This window comes from Ranitomeya variabilis, chromosome 1 (assembly GCF_051348905.1).
Source record: "Ranitomeya variabilis isolate aRanVar5 chromosome 1, aRanVar5.hap1, whole genome shotgun sequence".
Taxonomy (NCBI): domain Eukaryota; kingdom Metazoa; phylum Chordata; class Amphibia; order Anura; family Dendrobatidae; genus Ranitomeya; species Ranitomeya variabilis.
The window spans coordinates 376,736,411-376,757,389 of NC_135232.1; the positions used below are offsets into that span (position 1 = coordinate 376,736,411).

Here is a 20,979-nt window from a genome sequence, read left to right on the forward strand (position 1 = left end):
GAAGTGTGACCTGCTGGCAGCGCCAGTGTTTCATGGAGCGATCCGGAGGTCATTTTTCAATACATCTCTACAAGGTACTCGTTCTCGCTCTCAGAATTGCATTGAGCTCATGACGCAACTTCTGACTTCCGGACAGTCAGAAGTTACGGGCACAAGATGGCGCCGTGGGACCGAAGCGGAGTCGGTAAAAGGTGAAGCCACTGGAAGGCAAGTACAAGAAAAGGGGCAGGGAACATACAATAAAAGCACCACTCTAGCACTGAAAAAAGCAAACAAATTCTGGAGTGGGGCTTTAAGAACCCAAAGATAACTTATGTTATTCCTCACTGCAGAGCGATGCTGAAGTAGGTTTCTTATTCAGCAGTCCCCCCCCCCCCCCCCCCAACTCAGATTTAACAAAAGAAATAAAAATAATATATATCACAATAATAAAATACAACACAGTGAGATGCCCTGATGTGAATATAAAAACAGCTGCAAAAGTTATAAAACTGGCATAAAAATGGGCACTGAAGGGAGTTACTGAAAGGGTTAAATGACTTGGGCCACTGATCTCACTCTGCAGACACATGAATCCGTGTGCCCCACATCGAATACAGGTCACTTTAGCAAACTGCCCAATTTGATGCCCAGAACCCATTTGGGCAGGCTAATTTTCACAAATTTGAATAAGTAACTGGTGTTTTTCAGGGGTTAAAGGACACATTTGGGCCAGGCATCACTATGTATGTAATGGTGGTTTGAGATCACTGGCCCAAGAGTCATTTAACCCCTGAAAAACACCAGCTACATATTAAAATCTGTGAAAAGTGGTTATTTGCCTATTTTGACTCCCAGAACACATTTGGGCCAGGTTGGAGGGACATGAATTTCATGTGGGGCATCACTATCTGTGCATTGGTGGTGTGAGATCACTGGCCAAAAGTCATTTAACCCTTACAACGCCTTTCATTGCCCACTTTGATTAACATTTTTGTGCCAATTTTAGAACTTGTGTAGCTGTTTTTATGCATAGTTACATCAAGGAACCTCGTTGCATTGTATATTATTACTAGCTGAAGAGCCCGGCGTCGCCTGGGCATAGTAAATATCTGTGGTTAGTTATAGCACCTCACTCCTCTCATTTTCCCCCCTCACTCCTCCCATTCCCCCCTAACACTTGTCATTTCGACCTCACATCTGTCATTTTCCGATCACTGCACTATTTTCCTCACTCCTCTCATTTTGCACTCACACCCCTCATTTTCACCTCACACCTCATTTTCCCCTCAGTATATACATGTTTGTCATCTCCCTTATATATAGTATACACCTGTATGTCATCTCCCCTGTAAAATTGTATATACCCATGTGTCATCTCATCCAGTATATAGTATATACCTGTATGTCAATTTCTTCTGTATATACCTGCTGTATGTCATCTCCTCTATATACCTATGTGTCATCTCCTCTTATATAGTATATACCTGCGTGTCATCTCTCCTGTATATAGTATATACCTGCGTGTCATCTCTCCTGTATATAGTATATACCTGCGTGTCATCACTCCTGTATATAGTATATACCTGCGTGTCATCACTCCTGTATATAGTATATACCTGCGTGTCATCACTCCTGTATATAGTATATACCTGCGTGTCATCACTCCTGTATATAGTATATACCTGCGTGTCATCACTCCTGTATATAGTATATACCTGCGTGTCATCACTCCTGTATATAGTATATACCTGCGTGTCATCTCTCCTGTATATAGTATATACCTGCGTGTCATCACTCCTGTATATAGTATATACCTGCGTGTCATCACTCCTGTATATAGTATATACCTGCGTGTCATCACTCCTGTATATAGTATATATCTGTGTCATCTCCTCCTGTATATAGTATATATCTGTGTGTCATCTCCTCCTGTATATAGTATATATGTGTGTGTCATCTCCTCCTGTATATAGTATATACCTGTGTGTCATCTCTCCTGTATATAGTATATACCTGTGTGTCATCTCTCTCCTGTATATAGTATATATGTGTGTGTCATCTCCCCTGTATATAGTATATACCTGTGTGTCATCTCTCCTGTATATAGTATATATCTGTGTCATCTCCCCTGTATATAGTATATATCTGTGTGTCATCTCCTCCAGTGTATAGTATATGTTGTGAATTCTGCTCTTGGGCTCCCTCTGGTGGTTGTAAGTGGTAGCGCTGCTGTCTCTGAATCGCAGCAGTTATCAGGTGTGTTCACTTTTTGCAATTTGGACTGGGCTATTTAGTCTTGCTTCACCCTTTAGTCAGTGCCAGTTGTCCTGGAGGATTCACATACCTGCCTGGTCTCTTCTGCTTTGCAGTTCATTTCAACAAAGATAAGTTCTGGCCTTGATTTTTGCTGTCCACATTTCTGTGGCCTTATTGTTCAGTTCTTTTTCATGTTTTTGTCTTGTCCAGCTTGGTCTGTATAAGGATTTGTTTAGCCAAGCTGGCATCTCTGGAGATGCAGATATACCCTCCATATCTTTAGTTAGCTGTGGAGATTTTGTATTTTCTGTGGTGGATATTTTCTAGTGTTTTTAATACTGACCCCATAGTACTCTGTCCTATCCTTTCTATTTAGCTAGAAGTGGCCTCCCTTGCTAAAGTCTCATATCCTTCTGTGTATGTTTTTTCCCTCTCCTCTCAGTCAATATTTGTGGGGGGCTGCTTATCTTTTGGGGATTTTCTCTGAGGCAAGATAGAATCTATCTCTAGGGGTAATTAGTCCTCCAGCTGTGTCAAGATGTCTAGGGAGCGCTAGGTACATTCCACGGCTACTTCTAGTTGCGGTGTTAAGTTCAGGGTCTGCGGTCAGTACAGGTACCACCTTCTCCAGAGTACGTCTCATGCTGCTCTTAGGCCACCAGATCATAACAAGTATATACCTGTGTGTCATTTCCTCCTGTATATACTATGTACCTGTATGTCATCTCCCCTGTATATAGTATATACCAGTGTGTCACCTCCCTTGTATACAGTATATACCTGTAAGTCATCTCCTCCTGTATACAGTGTATATGTGTGTCATCTCCTCCTGTATACAGTGTATATGTGTGTCATTTCCTCCTGTATACAGTGTATATGTGTGTCATTTCCTCCTGTATACAGTGTATATGTGTGTCATTTCCTCCTGTATACAGTGTATATGTGTGTCATTTCCTCCTGTATACAGTGTATATGTGTGTCATTTCCTCCTGTATACAGTGTATATGTGTGTCATTTCCTCCTGTATACAGTGTATATGTGTGTCATTTCCTCCTGTATACAGTGTATATGTGTGTCATTTCCTCCTGTATACAGTGTATATGTGTGTCATTTCCTCCTGTATACAGTGTATATGTGTGTCATTTCCTCCTGTATACAGTGTATATGTGTGTCATTTCCTCCTGTATACAGTGTATATGTGTGTCATTTCCTCCTGTATACAGTGTATATGTGTGTCATTTCCTCCTGTATACAGTGTATATGTGTGTCATTTCCTCCTGTATACAGTGTATATGTGTGTCATTTCCTCCTGTATACAGTGTATATGTGTGTCATTTCCTCCTGTATACAGTGTATATGTGTGTCATTTCCTCCTGTATACAGTGTATATGTGTGTCATTTCCTCCTGTATATAGTGTATATCTGTGTGTCATCTCATATATATATATAAATATATATATTCATCTCCCCTGTATATAGGTATATACAGGAGGAGATGACACACACACATATATACTATATACAGGGGAGATGACACACACGTATATACTATATACAGGAGAAAATGACACAGGTATATACTATATACAGGAGAGATGACACGTATATACAGGGTGAGATGACATACATATACTGTGCGTCATCTCCTCCTGTATATAGTATATACCTGTGTCATCTCCCCTGTATATAGTATATATCTGTGTGTCATCTCCTCCTGTGTATAGTATATACCTGTGTCATCTCCTCCTGTATATAGTATATACCTGTGTGTCATCTCCTGTATATAGTATATATCTGTGTGTCATCTCCTCCTGTATATAGTATATATCTGTGTGTCATCTCCCCTGTATATAGTATATATGTGTGTGTCATCTCCTCCTGTATATAGTATATACCTGTGTGTCATCTCTCCTGTATATAGTATATACCTGTGTGTCATCTCTCTCCTGTATATAGTATATATGTGTGTGTCATCTCCCCTGTATATAGTATATATCTGTGTGTCATCTCCTCCTGTGTATAGTATATACCTGTGTGTCATCTCCTCCTGTATTAGACCACGTTCACACGTTATTTGATCAGTATTTTACCTTAGTATTTGTAAGCTAAATTGGCAGCCTGATAAATCCCCAGCCAACAGGAAGCCCTCCCCCCTGGCAGTATATATTAGCTCACACATACACATAATAGACAGGTCATGTGACTGACAGCTGCCGGATTTCCTATATGGTACATTTGTTGCTCTTGTAGTTTGCTTATTAATCAGATTTTTATTTTTGAATGATAATACCAGACTTGTGTGTGTTTTAGGGCGATTTTCATGTGTCAAGTTGTGTGTGTTGAGTTTTGTGTGGCGACATGCGTGTAGTAACTTTTTATGTGTCGAGTTGCATGTGACAAGTTAGTGTAGCAAGTTGTGTGCAGCAAGTTTTGCGCATTGCGAGTTTTGTGCGTTGCGAGTTTTATGTGTGGTCCGTTTTGCGCGTGGCGAGTTTTGAGCGGCGACTTGTGTGTTTGACTTATGTGTATGTGTGCTGAAATGTGTGCTGAGGGTGATATGTGTTCAAGCACGTGGTAGTGTGTGGCGCATTTTGTGTGTGTGTTCATATCCCCGCGTGTGGTGAGTATCCCATGTCGGGGCCCCACCTTAGCAACTGTACGGTATATACTCTTCGGCGCCATCGCTCTCATTCTTTAAGTCCCCCTTGTTCACATCTGGGAGCTGTCAATTTGCCTCCAACACTTTTCCTTTCATTTTTTCCCCATTATGTAGATAGGGGCAAAATTGTTTGGTGAATTGGAACGCGCGGGGTTAAAATTTCGTCTCACAACATAGCCTATGACGCTCTCGGGGTCCAGACGTGTGACTGTGCAAAATTTTGTGGCTGTAGCTGCGACGGTGCAGATGCCAATCTAGGACATACACACATACATACATACACACACACATTCAGCTTTATATATTAGATTGCTATTTTTTGTTAAACCTGTAAAAAAAAAAAAATAAATAAATAAAAATTGCTGAATAAGAAACCAACTTCTGCTTCATCACTGCAGAAGCATTTCATAGGCAAGTCACCTGCGGGCATTTCAGTCATAAGGACAGTGAAGAATTGTCAGATGACAGAATTTCCTTTATTAGCAAAGAGGATGTGGAGAAAGAAAGAGGAAATGAAAGCAAACATAATGGTAGCACGGAATTTGTAGCAGCATCACTGCTTTTCAACTCCAAGTTACAGGAAAGAGACCACTGCTAAACAAACATAGCAGTCAAAACAGTCCAAATGGAGTAAAAGTGAATATAAGGATCTCTGCACAATAGAATGAGCCTTATTACATACTTCTATATGAGCCACTGCACAGGGTCACTTGGCATGTATGAAGCAGAGGAGGCTTGAAATACAATACACCTACCTATATAGCATGCCTTGCATTGAAACCTACCAAACATGCGACAAGCATGACATGAAATGTCTGACAGACAAACGCATCACAAAAAATAAAATTAATGTTTATATTGCATTTCATACTTCCCTACTACAGGATGGAAAGTCTAAACTAGAATGAAATGGTCTGAATCCAGTCAGTGTCTGGTAAGCTTTGTAACCAGTGATGACATGAAAGCATGCAGTCACCTGTTGGCCATATGCCAACTGATATCTACTGTGAAAGGTCACCTCATTTTCTGCTCTAAGCAGCATGCAAACGCCTTACCACTTACAACAATTTACTTAGTATAAAGTCTTCAAAATAAGAATTACATATAGAGAAGCGCTACCCCACCTGGATTTTGACAGCTGAAACGATTTCTTAAATTAACCCCTTAACCCCTTCCCGACCTATGACGCATACGCTGCGTCATGAAAGTCGGTGCCAATCCGACCTGTGACGCAGCGTATGCGTCATGGCGGAATCGCGTTCCTGCAGGTCGGGTGAAAGGGTTAACTGAAATTTCACCCGACCTGCAGGTACAGGGGATCTTGTACTTTAGCCCAGGGGGGGTGGCTCAGCCCCCACTTGGCTACGATCGCCCTGGTGACCACTTTGTCACCACCCCCCAGATATGATTGGAGCTAGCGTCCATGTGACGCTAGCTCTCCATTCAGATGTGGGGGGGGGGGGGGCGGAGAAAACCATGGCTGCCTCGCTGTCCAGCTTCATGCCTTCCGTGGAAGCTGAACAGCGAGGTGCCTGCATATTGCCCTGCCACATACAGCGATTGCCGCCGCCGATGCAGTCACCGCCACCGCTGCAGTGGCCGCCACCGCCAGGTGCTCCCCTCAGCTTCTCTTCACCCCCTTGCCTTGCGATTCCATGCCCCCCGACCTTCGCTCCCTCCCCCCTGCCCCCGGTGATCGCCCCCTGCCCCGGAGATCACCCCCCCTGCTGCCGGCTCCATTTCCACCTTCTGCTGCATCGCATCTGACAGCCCCCGCCCCAGTGATCCCCCTGATCTCCTCTCTGCCCTGTGGATCACCCCCTGCCCCGCTGATGTCCTCCCCTGCCCCGCTGATGTCCTCCCCTGCCCCGCAGATCTCCCCCCCTGCCCCAGTTTTCCCATTAGGGTTGGGGCTAAAATTAGGGTTGGGATTAGGGGTAGAGGTGTGTTGGGGTTAGGGTTGGAGATAGAATTGGGGAGTTTCCACTGTTCAGGCACATCAGGGGCTCTCCAAACGCGACATGGCGTCCGATCTCCATTCCAGCCAATTCTGCGTTGAAAAAGTAAAACAGTGCTCCTTCCCTTTCGAGCCCTCCCATGCGCCCAAACAGGGGTTTACCCCAACATATGGGGTATCAGCGTACTCAGGACAAATTGGACAACAACTTTCTTCATCCAATTTATTTGTTACCCTTGGCAAAATAAAAATTTGGGGGGCTAAAAAACCCTTTTTGTGGGAAAAAAAATGATTTTTTGTTTTCACGGCTCTGCGTTATAAACTGTAGTGAAACACTTAGGGGTTCAAAGTTCTCTCAACACATCTAGATAAGTTCCTTGGGAGGTCTAGTTTCCAATATGGGGTCACTTGTGGGGGGTTTCTACTGTTTAGGTACATTAGGGGCTCTGCAAACGCAATGTGATGCCTGCAGACCAATTCATCTAACTGCATTCCAAATGGTGTTCATTCCCTTCCGAGCTCTGCCATGCGCCCAAATGGTGGTTCCCCTCCACATATAGGGTATCAGCGTACTTTGGACAACAGCTTTTGGGAACCAATTTCTCCTGTTACCCTTGTGAAAATAAAAAATTGCGGGATAAAAATCATTTTTGAAGAAAAAAAAAGATTTTATTTTCACGGCTCTGCGTTATAAACTTCTGTGAAGCATTTGGGGGTAAAAAGTGCTCACCACACATCTAGATAAGATCCTTGTGGGTCTAGTTTCCAAAATGTGGTAATTTGTGGGGGGTTTCTACTGTTTAGGCACATCAGGGGCTCTGCAAATGCAACGTGACACCCGCAGACCATTCCATCAAAGTCTGCCTTTCAAAACGTCACTACTTCCCTTCCGAGCCCCGACTTGTGCCCAAACAGTGGTTCCCCCCCCCCCCACATATGGGGTATCGGTGTACTCAGGACAAACTAGACAATAACTTTTGGGGTCCAATTTCTCCTGTCACTCTTGTGAAAATAAAAAATTGCTTGCTAAAAATTAATTTTTGAGGAAAGAAAAATGATTTTTTATTTTCACAGCTCTGCGTTATAAACTTCTGTGAAGCACTTGGGGGTTTAAAGGGCTCACCACACATCTAGATTAGTTCCATGGGAGGTCTAGTTTCCAAAATGGGGTCACATGTGGGGGAGATCCAATGTTTAGGCACACAGGGGCTCTCCAAATGCCACATGGTGTCCGCTAACGATTGGAGCTAATTTTTCATTCAAAAAGTCAAATGGCGCTCCTTCCCTTCCGAGCCCTGCTGTGTGCCCAAACAGTGGTTTACCCCCACATGTGAGGTATCAGTGTACTCAGGAGAAATTGCGCAATAAATTTCAGGATCCATTTTATTCTGTTGCCCATGCGGAAATTAACAAATTGAGGCTAAAAGAAATTTGTGAAAAAAAAAGTACTTTTTCATTTTTACGGATCAATTTGTGAAGCACCTGGGGGTTCAAAGTGCTCACTATGCATCTAGATAAGTTCCTTGGGGGGTCTAGTTTCTAAAATGGGGTCACTTGTGGGGGAGCACCAATCTTTAGGTAAACAGGGGCTGTCCAAACGCGACATGGTGTCCGCTAACGATTGGAGCTAATTTTTCATTCAAAAGTCAAATGGCGCTCCTTCCCTTCCGATCCTTGCCGTGTGCACAAACAGTGGTTTGTGACCACATATGAGGTATCGGTGTACTCAGGAGAAATTGCCCAACACATTTTAGGATCCATTTTATCCTGTTGCCCATGTGAAAATGAAAAGATTGAGGCTAAAAGAATTTTTTTGTGGAAAAAAAAGTGCTTTTTCATTTTTATGGATCAATTTGTGAAGCACCTGGGGGTTCAAAGTGCTCACTATGCATCTAGATAAGCTCCTTGGGGGGTCTAGTTTCCAAAATGGGGTTACTTGTGGGGGAGATCCAATGTTTAGGCACACAGGGGCTTTCCAAACGCGACATGGTGTCCGCTAATGATTGGAGCTAATTTTTCATTGAAAAAGTCAAATGGCGCTCCTTCCCTTCCGAGCCCTGTCGTGCACCCAAAAAGTGGTTCCCCCCCACATATGGGGTATCGGCGTACTCAGGACAAGTTGTACAATAACTTTTGGGGTCCACTTTCTCCTTTCACCCTTGGGAAAATAAAAAAATTGTTGATAAAAGTTCATTTTTATGGCTAAAAAGTTATATGTTCATTTTTTCCTTCCATGTTGCTTCTGCTGCTGTGAAACACCTGAAGGGTTAATAAACTTCTTGAATGTGGTTTTGAGCACCTTGAGGGGTGCAGTTTAGAATGGTGTCACTTTTGGGTATTTTCAGCCATATAGACCCCTCAAACTGACTTCAAATGTGAGGTGGTCCCTAAAAAAAATGGTTTTGTAAATTTCGTTGTAAAAATGAGAAATCGCTGGTCAAATTTTAACCCTTATAACTTCCTAGCAAAAAAAAATTTTGTTTCCAAAATTGTGTTGATGTAAAGTAGACATGTGGGTAATGTTATTATTTATTAACTATTTTGTGTCACATAATTCTCTCGTTTAACAGAATAAAAATTAAAAATTTGAAAATTGCGAAATTTTCGCCAAATTTCCATTTTTTTCACAAATAAAAGCAAAAATTATCGCCTTAAATTTACCACTAACGTGAAGCCCAATATGTCACGAAAAAAAACAATCTCAGAATCGCTAGGATCCGTTGAAGCGTTCCTGAGTTATTACCTCAAAGGGACACTGGTCAGAATTGCAAAAAACGGCAAGGTCATTAAGGTCAAAATAGGCTGGGTCATGAAGGGGTTAAGGACAAGGGATATTTCTGTTTTTGTGTTTCTATTTTTTGCTCCCCTTCTTCCCAAGCAGATAACTTTTTATATTTTTCCATGTGACAAGGCTTGTTAGGGTATGTGCGCACGTCAGGATTTCTTGCAGAAATTTCCTGAAGAAAACCGGAAATTTTCTGCAAGAAATCCGCATTTTTTTTTTGCGTTTTTTCCCCGTTTTTTTTCGCATTTTCTTTTTAGAGTTTTGCAAGCGAAATTAGCTTGCAGAATGCTAAAGTTTTCCAAGCGATCTTGGAATCGCTTGGAAAACTGACTGACAGGCTGGTCACACTTGTCAAACATACTGTTTGACAAGTGTGACCAACCTTTTACTATAGATGCTGCTAAAAATAAAAAAAATGGTTATACTCACCCTCTGCAGACAGCCAATCTCCTCAGCGGCGTCCGTTCCTATAGATGGTGTGTGTGTAGGACCTTCGATGACGTCGCGGTCACATGACCGGTCTCGCGACCAATCACAAGACCGCAACGTCATCGCAGGTCCTTCACCACACCATCTATAGGAACGGAAGCGGCAGCATGCACCGCTGAGAGGCGGGAAGACTCCGGGGGCCATCGAAGGTGAGTATATCACTTTTTTATTTAAATTCTTTTTTTTTTTTACCAATTATATGGTGCCCAGTCCGTGGAGGAGAGTCTCCTCTCTTCCACCCTGGGTACCAACCGCACATGATCTGCTTACTTCCCGCATGGTGGGCATAGCCCCGTGCGGGAAGTAAGCAGATCAATGCATTCCTAGGTGTGCGGAATCCCCGCAATTCCGCAAATTTAATGAACATGTTTGCTTTTTTTTCCGCTATGCGATTTTTTCACGGAAAAAAAATGCAACATTTGCACAAGAAATGCAGAATACACTGTAAATAATAGGAGGCATATGTAAGCTTTTTTTGCGCGTTTTTATAGCGAAAAAAACGCGAAAAATACTGAACGTGTGCACATGGCCTTAAAGGGTTCACTGACTGTTCGGATTGTTACTTCCAATAGGTGGCACTAGAGTTCTAGTACTCTTCCTCTCTGAAGAGACCATTTGTATATTTTTCCGTTAATATGGCCGTGTGAGGGCTTGTTTTTTGCAGGACGAGTTGTACTTTTGAATGGTACCATTGATTTTACCATACCTGTACTGGAAAATGGGGAAAGAAATTCAAAAGTGCAATTCCCCAATTGTTTTTATTGATTTTTTTTTTTTTACCATGTTCACTAAATGCTAAAACTGACCTGTCATTATGATTCTCCAGGTTGCAGAGACATCAAACATGTCTAGGTTCTTTTTTTTTTTTTTTTTTTATCTAAGCGGTGAAAAATCCAAAGTTTGAGATAGATAGATAGATAGATAGATATTGTGAAGAAAAAGGAACAGCACAACACTTGTACTTATCTTCGGGTGCAGGGCCCCCAGGCAACCAGTCCAATGATTGTACCAGATAAACAGAGATTCAAAGAAGAGGCAGCACTCCATTGTTAAAGTGAAACATGTGGCAGGTTTAATCGACCCACATAGCCGGGCGACGTTTCAGCTCAATCTGAGCCTTTATCAAGCAGTGAGTAACCATACCTGTTACTTATTTATAAGTGTTTCAACAAGTGTTACATTGATTCCAATCATATTATACATTACTAATTGCCCTTAAAACATTTACATTATTCATCATATACTCGTGTCCAGTGCTTATTTATAAAGTGCTTTGTGCATATGTGCAATAAAGATCTACCTTACAATTTCCAACAACCTCAGAATATATTACTTAATTATCCGCAACCTTACTGACAAATGATCTCCTATTAATGATTGTTGCATGTACATATTGCTGTTATTAATATTCACTCACCCACAACAGGCTCATGGAGGATGTTACATCTAAAAGTCGGCGTCCTCTACTGCCTATTGCGCATGTCTAAAGCGCATCATTATGCTGAGGAGTCACTCCAGCCAATAGAGCGCTCTGTGTGGCAATTCTTGCATGGCGCATGCGCAGTAGCGCTAATCACCGCCATATTGGTAGAGGCTCCCTGACTACTAAAAAACGCTTCTTTATATCGTCTGCGCAGTGGCATAAAGGCACAATAAATGTCCCATACCACCAGCGCAAGCGCTGTTGTACGTTTTATATCTATATGAATATTAAAGATAAAAGAACTTCTGTTTTTTAATCCTAATACACCCCGCTGTCCGGCCACAAAAGGATTACATACTCACTATTATTTCATATATTTTACTAACAGACCGGATCCGTCACTAAACCACATCAGATAGATTTTTCTTTTTATTATTATTATTACACTCATTATTATAAATACCCAAAGCTTAGGCGTATCTTGACCCTACGGACGGCCATATCTTATATACAGCCCCCGTGAGCCAATAGAGTCATTCTGCCCCTCTAATGTCCCTCCGGACCAAAGTGTTGCAGCCATGACATCTATAAGATACCAGCATGGTATTATAGTATAAATATATAATGCTCAGATGTACCTTGACCCCACGGATAACCATATATTCTATACGGCTCCCGTGAGTCAATAGAGTCATTCTGCCCCTCAGTTGTCCCTCCGGACCAAAGTGTTGCAGCCATGACATCTATATGATACCAGCATCATATGGTAAAAGTTTTTTTTATATACAGGAGGTAGTAGGGACATTACATTATACTCGAAGATAACTACCGAAAAAATGTCCTACTGTCCCTCAATTGTACTTCCGGACCAATGGGTTACAGCCATGACCTTTTATATAGTTCTTATGGCAATGTCCCGATCCTTAATCCCATAATCAAAAACAATCACTGCCTTGCTTATTTAATATCCTTTCTTGTGATTAAGTGGCCGATCCACTCAAAAACTTTATATTTAGTGGCCCAACAGCAAAGTGCATAGGTAAATTCAAAAGCAATAGAGATGAAAATACATAGAGAATAACAAATTTCCGTCCTCCATGTGCCTCCTTCCTTGTAGGTGAGATTTTTGTGGAGTTGCATTCTGAGGGGCACATAAAGTGGAATTAAAATACAAAATATTACATCAAAATTTAAAAACATCTGGGTATCAAATACACAGTACTGAGAATAATTCTTACATACCCCCTAAAACACCGTATGTATATTGAAGTCTGCATTTAAACCTTTTGGTTTGAGTGTTTTAAGCTCATAGATCCATTTGAGCTCTTTCTTTTTCAAAATTTGTTCCCTATTACATCCCTTTCTCTGAACTGGGACCACATCTATAATTCTACACTTCAAATCTTTCTCCTGATGATTGTGATCCAAAAAATGTTTAGGTACTGGGAGATCCTTTCTTTTCTTCTTTATCGTATACCTATGCTGGTTCATCCGAACTTTAAATGAACATATTGTCTCCCCTACGTACCAAAGATTACACGGACATGATAAAAGATATATTACATGGTCTGTATCACATGTCAGGAATTCTTTTATTTGATAAATTTTACCCGTTTCCGGGTGCTCAAATGTAGATCCCTTTATCATGTGCGAGCAATTGACACACGATAAACAGGGAAAACACCCCCTTCTCTTTTTGCCTGTTAATGACGATTGTTGATTACCTACCAATGACCCAATATCGGACATAAGATAATCCCCTATGTTTTTACTTCTTTTATAGGAATATAGTGGTGGCATTGCAAATTCACTTATTTCTGGGTGGCACCTACCCAGCATACCCCAATGTTTTGAAATAATGTTGGTCACCGCTCTACTTTTTAGTATCCTTTATATACGATTTTCCTTGCTTCACAATGGGGTTAAAAATTTTATCCAGAAATATTCCCATTCTATTAAATATTGATCCCACCCCCGAGATTATGGGGCGTCCAGGTGGGTTATCTAACCTCGTGTATTTTAGGGATTATATACATCATTGGTGTCCTAGGAGTTTCCACCCACAGATATTCATACAATTGTTGGTCTATGATTTGCATCCTCAATGCTTCCTTTAGACAAATCTCTATTTCTCTACCGATAGAGAAACTCCTAGGACACCAATGATGTATATAATCCCTAAAATACACAAGAGGTTAGATAACCCACCGGGACGCCCCATAATCTTGGGGGTGGGATCAATATTTAATAGAATGGGAATATTTCTGGATAAAATTTTTAACCCCATTGTGAAGCAAGGAAAATCGTATATAAAGGATACTACCGATTTCCTTAAGAAATTGGAGGAGATAAAATTGAGTGAAGAGGTGATAATGGCGTCATTTGACGTAGTCTCTATACACCTCCATTGACCATAAAAGAGGCATGAATGCAATAAAAAAGAAATTAGAACTAGCTGGATATACGGAGGAGGGCAATGTATTTTTACTAAGGCTATTGGAAATAGCCGGCGCCTGCGCTCTTATCCCCTGCCTGGCGCAGGGAACGCTGGCCGTCTTTCCTCATATGCAGCCCAGCTGACTGCGCCTGCGCGGCCGCCCTGCCTGTGAAATCCCAGCCCCGCAATGTGAATAAATCATACGTCACTGTGGGGCTGGGAATCACAGGCAGGGCGGCCGCGCAGGCGCAGTCAGCTGGACTGCATATGAGGACAGACAGGCAGCACTCACTGCGCCTGCACCAGGCAGGGGATAAGAGCGCAGGCACTGGCTATTTTGAAAACAGCAGCGAGGAGGAGGCGGCGCCCGGCGCCAAGAAGATGTGAGTGACAGCTGTGTGCTGTCTGAAGCAGGGGGGGGGAACGCCGGCCCACTTGACTGAGGAGCAGGTATTTCAGACTAATTATAAAACTGATTATTTCTCAAGTTACAGCACCCACAACTAAAAGAGCCACCTTGTCAAAATGCAGCATTACTGCTACACAAGGTGGCTCTTTTAGTTTGAAACGACTGGGGGGGGGGGGGGGGGGGGTGACAGGTTCCCTTTAAGTCAGAAAATCACTGATGAAACACCGATGGCAAAAGTTAACACACTGACTAAATACTGATGAAACGCTGATCCAAAGCACAGATGAACAAAAGGTCCGGGCTTTAATGTAGTAGAAAAATCACAGACGTCCGAATGAGGCCTTAGTGCATACAACTCTCCCTGACTACATAGCAGTCAGTGTGTACCATGTTGTGAATACAAGTGTCAGCAAAGGTGGTATTACTATTTTTTCCATAGTTCACATGACTATGTGTTAGGTATAGCAACACTGCAGAGTCTTGGTAGATCCAGGAGGACAGCTCTGGCAGTGCATAATGTCACAGCAAGGACTGTTCTCTTGTAATTTGCTTCATTTCTCATAAAATGTCCTGCGTGCCATATTATACTCACATTTTACCAAGAGCAGCTCACGAAAATACTGGAATATACCTTTACATCAGGGGATTCTAATAGCGAAAAGCTTAGTATGTGGTGGAAGGAGAACACTCGGACAGAAAACTGTCTGCATATATGCCCCGTGAGAACAGATTATAGGGCTGCAAGTCCACGTTTAAAGGGAACCTGTCACCTGAATTTGGCGGGACCAGTTTTGGGTCATATGGGCGGGGTTTTCGGGTGTTTGATTCACCCTTTCCTTAGCCGCTGGCTGCATGCTGGCCGCAATATTGGATTGGAGTTCATTCTCTGTCCTCCGGAGTACATGCCAGCGCAAGGCAATATTGCCTAGCGCTGGCGTGTACTCCGGAGGACAGAGAATGAACTTCAATCCAATATTGCGGCCAGCATGCAGCCAGCGGGTAAGGAAATGGTGAATCAAACACCCGAAAACCCCACCCATATGACCCAAAACTGGTCCCGCCAAATTCAGGTGACAGGTTCCCTTTAAGTCAAAGACCGCATTCGATCTAGCAGGAAAGAAAAGTATAAGTCCATCCTTGTATTATTCAGTCCTCTTAAATTCCAGTCTGAATCTCAACCTACGAACTGTGCACCGTAATTCTGGCCTTATAAAACATGGACTATGATGCCCGAGATGCATCCTGCAATGCCAAGTTTTTTTTAAAGGGGGAAAAAGGAAAACATAATGTAGCTTGGCAAAATTAACTTTCAAAGTAAAACACCACACACTATCTGGGATAAGGGGAATCCACACATGGCAGAGCTATCTCCACAATACATTTGGTCATCCATCTAAAGCAGGGGTGGGGAATCTTTTTTCTGTCAAGGGCTATTTGGATATTTATACCATCCTTCGGGGGCCGTACAAACTCGGCCCACAAAGTACATCCTGACTCTGGCACTGGTGTCAGGACGCAACCTTTCATTGCATGCCCTTCAGTGTTCAGACACTGCGAGTGTGTGCTAACAGAGCAAGAAGAAATTAATGAGCTGGTTGTAATCAAAATGCACCTCCCTGCCCGGGGTCCTGATAAGAGGTCATCGAGGGCCGTAAATGGCCCTGGGCCTGAGGTTCCCCTGATCTAAAGCAAAATTCATATTTTGCATTACAAGATATGATTGAGCAATAATTTTACGATGTAACAGGCACATGTGGTGGTGTAAAATTACAGAAGTAAAAACACCATGCAAATATATGCAGTGTTAAAAACCCAAACAAACATTTACCGTAATTGTGGGAACTTTAAGGCTGCAGTCACACTAGCAGTATTTGGTCAGTATTTTACGTCAGTATTTGTAAGCCAAAACCAGGAGTGGAACAATTAGAGGAAAAGTATAATAGAACCATATGCACCACTTCTGTATTTATCACCCACTCCTGGTTTTGGCTTACAAATACTGATGTAAAATACTGACCAAATACTGCTAGTGTGACGGCAGCCTAAGAGTACATTGCCCACGATCAGGAAATAGCAGCACTTCGGATGCAGCATAGGTGAGCTGTGTCCAAAGTGTGCCATTCCGGATCGTGGAAGCATACCCTAAGGGGTTAGTCAGAGTTAATTTTACTCAATTGATCTTGGAATAAAAATAACTTACACAATTGAATGTGTTAAAAAAAAGTTCCTGCGCTGAGCCATAGATATTAGATGGTGACGAAAGGATGCTTTGGTCAACAGCCATCTTTCCCATATACAGGAGCACTCGCCAAGTGATACCGAGTTCTCTATGAGAAAGATTCCGGAACATTGGCAACAGGTCTGTGGGAGTACAATGAAGTCAAAAATTAGACTTGTACACTCAACACCTCCCCCAACCATTGGTTGTCTGGTCACCTCGTATGTATTAGACTGTTTGCCAAACCTCTAACAGTAGTTTAATGTTTATAGGGGCCTTAAGGTACAATTTTTTAAAGGTAACCTGTCAGCATGATTTTGCTAAGTAATCCACAGGCATTGTCAGGTTGGAGCTATTAAACCGATTAAAATGATACCTGAAGCGAAGAAATCTGTCTTGTGGTTCTTGTGCAAGCAGTGTTACAGTAAGTTTTCAGCTAGTGATATGCCCGTGCTCCAGGGTGGGACTGTAGGCAGAGTCTTACCTTCCTGCTCTAAGCCAAAGAAACCAAGAAAAGACCTGCCCACAGCCCGCCCCAAAGCACAAACAGTCTGTCTCTATGATGAGGAACATGTTTGTGGTTCGGGGCGGCCTGTGGACAGGTCTTTCCTTGGTTTCTGTGGCTTAAAGCAGAAGATAAGACTCTGCCTACGGTCCTGCCCCGAAGCATGGGCATATCATTAACTAAAAACTTCTAACACTGATTACACAAGACGGATTTTTTTCACCCCAGGTATTTTAAATCGGTGTAACCTCAGCAACATTATTATGGCTGTAGTATAAACAGCACAATCGTGCTGACAGGTGCATTTTTAGCAGGGCAGAGCAGTTTTCTGACAGATGAAACAGATCAAACCACTAATTACACCAATTCTCAACAGAAAATGGCCAAATATCTGTATATGTAAATTCACCCATACAATGTGCTTTTATATACCAAGACCTGTATACTGATTCTACATGGTGGTGGGAATAGGGGTCTATAAGGATTTATTACATTTTGGAGCCAGAAATTTGTACAAATTTGGTACAGCAGGGCTTCAGCGTATGAGACATCAGTTAGGCCATGTGCACACGTTCAGGATTTTTAGCGTTTTTTTCGCTATAAAAACGCGAAAAAAAACGCTAACATATGCCTCCTATTATTTACAGTGTATTCCGCATTTTTTGTGCAAATGTTGCGATTTTTTCCGCGAAAAAATCGCATCGCGGAAAAAAAAAGCAACATGTTCATTAAAAATGCGGAATTGCGAGGATTCCGCACACCTAGGAGTCCATTGATCTGCTTACTTCCCGCACGGGGCTGTGCACACCATGCGGGAAGTAAGCAGATTATGTGCGGTTGGTACCCAGGGTGGAGGAGAGGAGACTCTCCTCCACGCACTGGGCACCATATAAGTGGTCAAAAAATAAGAATTAAAATAAAAAATAGTCCTATACTCACCCTCGATGTCTTCCCGCCTCACCGCTGCATGCTGCCGCTTCGGTTCCTATAGCTGCTGTGCGGTGAAGGACCTGCCGATGACGTCCCTGGCCATCAAGGGACAGCAGCGCTTGGCTGAATGCTTAGTATCCGCAATTGGAGGGGGGGGGGGGGTCTCAGAACCTGGGCCCCCATCAGAATGTCTGCCACATAATTATGACAAGTCAAAATGAAAGCGCCATTACCTGTGGCCTGCTACAGGGACATGAACAAACCGCATCAATGTCAATGGGGAGATGGCTGTGAAATCCAAGATGTGAACAGTCACCTGTGTCCACTGGTATGAATGGAAGCCAGAAGTCGTGGAACAATGTGGGGTCCATCGGAAGATATATGCCCCCTGCCCCACGAGCCTCCAGAGGTATAATGGTGCTCACACTGCCACGCTGGAAAGTCGCACTTTCAGAACCCTTATAAATCCGAATATATATATATATATATATATATATATATATATATATATATATATATATATATATATATATACACACACACACACTACATAATCTATAACCAGTACTCTATAATATACGCTACAAATTATCGCAATACTGCAGAATATGTATGCAGCGCTGTATAAGCACGGCATACCCTAATAATAAGCACATAATACACACTATATCACATGAATGCTCGATAATATACGTTCTGTACTCTTTCCCCTAGCCCACTCCATCCCGCTCCCCACCATGTAGGACCACCACATGGCGGCTGGCCGGCTTCTCAGGAGCGTCACTGCTCATCCATACTGTGTGTGCTCACATTTCCTACTGTGCAGGGCAGCGGTTACAGTGGGCGACATTTATCTAGGCGACATTTACCTCGGACATCTTGGTGCCGTACACAGCCGTGATCCATCCGCTCTGTCCTGGACACCTCACGACCCCCGCACACGCTGCCCGGCTCCGTCCACCTCACCTGCGGGCGCCTCCATGTGCCTCCTCCCGCTGAGGTCTCCGCACCACAGACCACTCATGAAGAGCACAGCTCCTGTCTCCTCATCACTGTCCTGTCCCTCCCGCCCTCTCTTCCTGCCTCCACTCAGCGCTGGCACCTCCCCACAAGCGCCACCTCCTGGCAGAGCCTCACCTTGAGCCCCGCTTGGCACAAGGACCGTCCACCTAGCCGTACGTTACTTTGGTGGCGTCACCTCAGGATGCGTGTAGAGTTGTAAGGACGCGGCTACGCAGCGCCACCACATGGCCATTCCTAGCACCGCAGACCAGTGGCTTCCACGGGCTACTGTAGAGCCTTTTCTGTGAGGGAATTGCGCAATACGGTGAGGTTTGTACGGCGCCATGCAGAAAGTTTTCGCCTCTGCTTTTTCATCTGTCTTTCAGGACGTAACCTTTGTAGTGTTTCATCAGTATGAGGCCTTATTTTTTTGCGGGATAAGTTGAAGTCGACGCTGCTATTATTTAGTTTAGCCAATATTTCTCTGGAGTCCATAGTTCTGTGTTCATTGCGCAGTAATAGAGAGCCGACAGCTTTATTCCGTGGATCAGAGCAGCCATACCGCAGCCATACCTCAGCCATACCTCAGCCATACCGCAGCCGTACCCGTCCTCAGCCGTACCGCAGCCTTACTGCAGCCGTACCGCAGCCATACCGCAGCCATACTAAATATAAGAAAACTGACTGAACAGCCATCTAGTCTGAACTGGTGCATAACCAAAAAGTCTTAGGCTACTTTCACACTAGCGTTAACTGCATTACGGCTCAAAACGTCTTTTTTCAGAAAAAACGCATCCAGCAAAACTTTTTGCTGGATGCGTTTTTTTCCCATAGACTTGTATTGGCGACGTATGGCGACGGATTGGCATACGTCGTGTACGTTTTACGACGTATGCGTCGAAATTTGGCGACACGTCGTCTCAAAAAAACGTTGATTGTAACGTTTTTTGTCTCCGCCTAAAAAACGTGTCGCGACGCATCCTGCGGCATACGTCGTTGGCTGCAATGGAAGCCTATGAGCGACGGATGCGTCGGGACACGTCGTACGACGCAATGCAGCGCTGCAATACGGTTTTTTTACACTGAGCATGCTCAGAAGCAGAATTTTGTTGCCAATTGGCCAGACACCCCCAAATATATATAAACCTGGCCTGGGCCTTCAACCCCACATATGCCAGCAAGACCCAGAGAGGAGAAGAGACTGCCACAAGACCCCAGCCAGCAACAGGAGTCCAGCCAGCCTGTCACAAGACTGTAGCCAGCCACAGGAGCCAGCCAGCCTGCCACAAGACTGTAGCCAGCCTGCCGGCTCAAGACTCCAGCCATCCTGCCACAAGACTCCAGCCATCCTGCCACAAGACTCCAGCCATCCTGCCACAAGACTCCAGGCAGCCTGCCACAAGACTCCAGCCACCATAGAGCCAGTGTGAGTATTGCAATTTTTGTGTGCATCTGTGTGCCTGTGCATTTCTGTGTGTATGAGGTACTACTGACTACAGCAAGAGCTTAAAACCTGAGGCCTGCCATCGTCCTGCACCAGCCAGTGCCATGCTAGAGTCCAGATCCACCATGATGCCAGCCACTGTGAAGACCTGCTGCTTCAGCCAAAGGATTGTCAGCCTTTTGTATGTGTGTGTGTAATGTGTGTGTGTGTGTATGCGTCTTCTGATTGGGTTCACCTTTCTGCCTTTGTTGTACATATGTGTATTTGCATAAAGCTATGTGCGTGCATGTGTATGTGTGTATTTTTGGACGGCTGTGTGCTTTTGTATCATGTGCCTGCACCTTATTATGCCTTTGTCAATCTTATGCCTGTTCATGTGGGAGGGTATGTGCCCCTGTTCAGGATTGCATCAGGATTTGGTCAGGATTTTCCATCAGTATTTGTACGCCAAAATCAGGAGTGGGTGATAAAAGCAAAAGTGTG

At 43.4% G+C, this 20,979-nt stretch overlaps 1 protein-coding gene across 4 annotated transcripts in view; it reads right to left on the reverse strand.

Annotated features, from left to right (window-relative positions):
• The window catches only part of GCNT1 (glucosaminyl (N-acetyl) transferase 1), a 96,230-nt gene extending 76,910 nt beyond the window's left edge, over positions 1-19,320 (reverse strand). For 3 of the 4 annotated variants that reach the window (XM_077249018.1, XM_077249016.1, XM_077249015.1), the window contains exon 1: positions 18,920-19,243. The gene's annotated coding sequence lies outside the window, so the exon portion shown is untranslated. Of the gene's footprint in view, positions 1-18,919 lie in introns of all 4 variants that reach the window. The other variant, XM_077249014.1, reaches the window with a different exon arrangement.
• Positions 19,321-20,979: the final 1,659 nt, after the last annotated feature.